We start from the raw sequence: 5,678 nt of genomic DNA, 5'->3' as shown, positions 1-5,678 counted from the left end.
GGCTTCAGTTAGCAGCAGTAGTGAAGGAATCGCTCGATCGGGTTCAGTTAACAGCCATCGATCGGTCGCTCGGGTTCAGTAATGTGTAGCCTGCAGTGCAATCGCTCGGGTTCAGTTAGAGCCCAACGCCTCGCTCGGGTTCAGTTAGAGCCAACGCCTCGCACTCACGCGCATACGTGTATGAGAGAAACGCGCATCGCTCGACCCCCGACCTCCCACCATAACCGGGAACTCCCCGAAATTTTCCTCCCCCTCGCTTCTACCACAGTTTTTTCCGTCATGGACGGCCCAAAGAATGTCATGCAGCTGCGTCTCTGGCCCGCCCAGGATGAAAAGCCCATTTTCTGTCATGATTTTTTGTCATAAAAGTAGGAGCCCACCACATCTATGATGATACCGGGTTTTGTCACAATTATCGTCATAGAAGTGTCATATGTACGACAGAAAAAAAATTGTTCGGCCCAAAATGTCATGGATGTGTCTTTTTTTGTAGTGGAAGCTGGGTATTCTGATGTTCAGGTATCTAGTGACTTCCTTCAAGTGTCGTCCAAAAGGGGTGTCTTCATCCGGTTGAGCAAACTTGTTCCTTGAGTCCGCCTTCTATAGAGTGGAAAGTGGAGGAGTCAAAATGAGGCGTGTGCTCTGATACCATCTTGTAGCGATCCGACCTCAAATGGTCAAATCTCTGTGCATAAGTGTCATCCCTCGATCGGTAATGCTGACACACACAGTACTTGAAGGATTTATAACAGAGTTTCAATCACACACTTATTACATCGAATGTCTCAAAAGAGAGTACTTATTACAAAAATATGGCTGAAGGCCATCTAATGAAGATAACAGCGGAAGGCTTGGAAGATAAGCTAAGTCCATCAACTCCAACGGCATTGCTGAGTGCAAGACAACGACCTAGCGCACCTTACTCTTCGTCTGAAAAGGCTGCAACATAATACGTTGCAGCCCGAAACGGGTTAGAACATGGAATATGCTGGCAAAATAACAATGTAGAGCAATGAACATCTAACAGCTATATCTATATGCATATTTGGCTGGTGGAGGCTCTATGGTTATTTTTGCAGAAAGCTAATTTTTTCCCTACAACAAAGGAATAAATTTTATTTAACTACAAAGTTTGTTGAAAACATTGAGGAGGTTCCTCTAACTCAATCCCAAATTAATTAATAGAGTGATGAGATCAAATCAATAATTCAAATACCAGATACTCAAGATGTCCATAACCGGGGACACAGCTAACCATGATTAGTTTGTACACTCTGCAGAGGTTTGCACACTTTTCCCCATAAGACTCGATCTCCTCTGTTGGATTTCTCGCACTACATGGTGTTTGAGAAACGGATGACCGAGACACAGTCTTTCAGAAGCATTAACTCTTTACTCTGGGTAGACAGTACCACCTACATCCCCTACATGTGCTAGCCTACCACTGAAAGAGGTCACACAACTTAGTCAACTATGCCAGATCCCATGATGGCTTGTGGCTGCACACAGAAGTTTCCAGCATGAATAATCTTATGATCCCTTTGAGCCTGGGTGGCAAACTGTAGGATGATCGCACGGGTACTCCAGGATATCCCAGGACAACACTGGATTGCTCCAGGTGCCCAGACAACCACTAGGTGCTCCAGGGTGCCTCAACCAATCCACCCATATGTGTACTAACGGAGCCACCTTAAGTTTAACCATTAATTTAAAACTCTCACATCTGTCATGGATCAGTCAAACCAAACCATGTCTACGAGCATAGCATAGCGGTATAAGCATAACGTAGAAGTAACTCCCAGGGTTTGAACAATAAAGGCAATATGTACTACCTCATCACTACTTCCCAGTACCCACATGTTATCAAATTCTACTCATGCAATGTTTGAGGGTTGAAACTAATGCATAAAACTGGGTATGAAAAGTATGATCAAAGTGTTACTTGCCTTGCTGACGATCTGCAAATCCTAGAGACTCGTAGTAGCATGCTTCGCACTTCGGAAATTCTATCGCAAACAAACAATAGCATACATAAGCACTCAAGCATATATGCAAGGGTAAAACTCAGATGAGCAAGCCATACTGAAAGTTCAACTGAAGAGCTTCGATTTGCAAAAATAATCAATCAAATCGAAGCTACGAAATTCAAACTATGATCAAAAGAAGTTCGAATTCAAATCTGCTTGAAACCAAATTTTAATTTGTCAAAATCATGTTCAAGTTGATTAATTGGAAACAGGGGTTCGAGACAAAGAATTCGGCGTTGGTTTCACTGGATTTGGATGAACGGTTAAAAAGTTGCGAGCGTTTGAAGATCAGGGGCTAATCTGCGATAAAAATAATCATGGATAGGTCCCTGGACGAAAATAAAATAAAAAGAAAAAGACTAACGAACGAACATTCGTTAACAGAGACAAACGAACAAACGTGTTCGCGAATAGAAACGTTCGGGTGAACGTCCGCTAAATAGATTCGATCGGAGAAAACCGAGAAAAACAGAGAAAACCCTAATCCTAAAAAACCAATCTAGAACTAAACCAAAAAAAACTGGTGGTGGTTTTTACCGGTTCGCGGGCGGCGGGTCAACGGCGGCGGCAGGCGACTCCGGCGGGATCCGGCGCGGGCGGCGGGGCTGGTGCGGGGGCGGCGGCTCGCGGCAGCGTGAGGCAGCATTGCGGCGACTCGTGGCGGCGGCGAAGCAGCGGCGGCGGCGCGGCTTGGCGGCGGCTGCAGGAGGCGGTGCGACGACAGCGGGGCGGTGGGGCTGGGTGGAGGAGGCGGCGTAGTTGGCGGCGCTTATAAAGGCCTCGGGGGGCTCTCCGACTTGGAGGCGAAGCCGGGCGGCGGCGGCGGCGCACCAGACTCCTAGGAGTCCATGCCGGCTACGGCGACGGGAGGCGGTTGGCGGCACAGCCTGCTGGGCCGGCTGGGCTTCGGCCCAGTCGGTCCAAACTTTTTTTAAAAAATAAATTCCGCCAAAAAACAAAAATCCTAATAAAATATAAAAAATTCTAAAAAATGCCAAAAACAATTTTCACCGCCTAAATAAAATATTTAGAACAAAGTGAACATTTTTATGGCCTAAAAATGCAATTTTGAAAAATGCATATTTTTCTAATTCAAATAAAATAGCAATAAAATCCCAAATAAAATACTTATTTGATTTTAAAAAATTTCCTCCAATATTCCTCTCTTTTTGAAGAATTCATATTATCCTCTCTCTTTTATTTTTAATATTGAAAATATTTGCAGAGACAAATATTAAAACCAAATTGATCCTCTTTTCAAATTTGAGAAATTTCAAATATGAAAATATACAAAAGCCCCAACTCTCTCCTTGGGTCCTTGAGTTGCTTAAGATTTCTAGGATCACAACCAAAATGCAAATAAAATATGATATGCATATGATGACATATATATAACATCCAAATTGAAAATTGGGATGTTACATGTGATATGGTCAAGACATGATGTGATATACTTTATTGTATGAGATGATCATTGAGGGAGTCCTGGATTAGGGGGTCTCCGGACAGCCGGACTATTTCCTTCGTCTCGTGTCCGGATGGGACTCTACTTGGCGTGGAAGGCAAGCTAGGCAATACGGATATGTATATCTCCTCCTTTGTAACCGACCTTGTGTAACCCTAGCCCTCTCCGGTGTCTATATAAACCGGAGGGTTTTAGTCCGTAGGACAACAGACAACCATACCATAGGCTAGCTTCTAGGGTTTAGCCTCTCCGATCTCGTGGTAGATCTACTCTTGTACTACCCATATCATCAATATTAATCAAGCAGGACGTAGGGTTTTACCTCCATCAAGAGGGCCCAAACCTGGGTAAAACATTGTGTCCCCTGCCTCCTGCTACCATCCGCCTTAGACACACATTTCGGGACCCCCTACCCGAGATCCGCCGGTTTTAACACCGACATTGGTGCTTTCATTGAGAGTTCCTCTATGTCGTCGCCAGAAGGAAGGATGTCTCATCTCGTCTTTAAAGACGGTACTACTATTTGGGGAGCTTTGGCTGTCGGCCAAACTCTCCGGCTAGGCGGGTTCATCATGACCGCCTGTTCGGCCGCCGTGCCGACGATGAATTCTCAGGTCATCAAAAACAGCCTCCACATCAAATCGGCACTCGCCGAACAGATGGATCCAATGGAGCTCTTCTCCTTAAACGAGCTCTTGGATCGCATCGCCGCCTTGGGAGTCGCTACGGACTATGATCGGATTGGGCTTAAACCCGATCAAAGGGAGATTAACTCTCCACCTGTCACCCATCATATTGCAGTGGTGCAGGAACAATGTGGCGACCTTTCCTCTATCCTGAGGACCAAATATGTCTGGATTCCCGAGCTCTCTGAGCCAGATGCCCGTTCGCGAGAGGATAACATCCAATCCCTGAACTTAGAGTCAGGCAGCGGACAAGGATTAGCGGGTAACATCCCGGAACTGGAACTTCCAAAATTGTAAACTCCTCGGCCCCTGGATCCCAAATCGGGTAGGGGTTTGGATTCAATTCCACCCACCCACCCAAACACAAGCGACCTTTCCCATATCAGGCAAGAGCCCCAGGAAACAGTACATCACAACTGGGCCAGATTCCTCCTGGCGATGAACAAGGTTAAGGACTGTTGTGAAGAAGACGCAATCTTATTTTTCCGCAATAATTGCACGGACAAGGGAATCCTTAACGCCATAAACTGCCATGAGATAACACGCTACGCTGACTTGGCGTCCATAGTACAAAAGTATTGTGCAATGGAAAGTGCCTGGAAAACCGAAACAAACTTTTGGGATAATCCGGCCCTGAACACAAACCCAGTCCGAAATAAAAGGGTGCATTATCACAATACACTCGGGTTAACTACCAAAAAGCAAAAACCCTCTACGGGGCAAGGAACCGTACTGGAAGGATGGCTCAACGGACACTGCAAAATTCATAGTACAGCGGATACAATACCAACGCACAGCCTTAGAGCATGTTGGATACTCCGGTAGGTGGCCAAAAGTGGTCAGGATCTACTTCTCCCAAATACCACAGAGCACCATCCCATGGACTACAATACGGTGTTAACAGTCTTTGAGACCTTCGCGTCGAATAATAGACGCACGCGAACACTCCGCCGCATGGCCGAAATCTGCCACGTAGCAGCAATAAATCCATGGAGTGACACGGCTATTACCTTCAATGCCAGTGACGAACCTAAATTCCGAACAGCCCAAGCACCAGCCGCACTGGTCCTCAGTCCAATCATGGACCGCTTTTAACTCACCAAGGTACTCATGGACGGCGGCAGCGTATTAAACCTCATCTATGAGGAAACTCTTCAAAAGATGGAAATAGACTGGAGCCGCATTGAGCAAAGTAGCACAACCTTTAGAGGAATCATCCCCAGTCGGGAAGCAGGCTATGCTGGGAAAATCACACTAGATGTGGTATTCGGCATGCCAGATAATTACAGGTCCGAAGAAATTACATTCCAAGTGGCCCCGTTCAGCAGTGGTTATCACGCTCTTTTAGGACGGGAGGCATTCACAATCTTCCAAGCCGTACCCCATTACGGGTACATGAAGCTCAAAATGCCCGGGCCCACCAGAATCATCACTCTCACCAGCGATCCGGACACAGCACTCCGCACCGAAAACAAAACAGCCGCATTGGCCCTCGAGGCA

Source organism: Triticum dicoccoides, chromosome 5A (assembly GCF_002162155.2).
Source record: "Triticum dicoccoides isolate Atlit2015 ecotype Zavitan chromosome 5A, WEW_v2.0, whole genome shotgun sequence".
Taxonomy (NCBI): Eukaryota; Viridiplantae; Streptophyta; class Magnoliopsida; order Poales; family Poaceae; genus Triticum; species Triticum dicoccoides.
Note: the sequence above shows the minus strand (reverse complement) of the source record.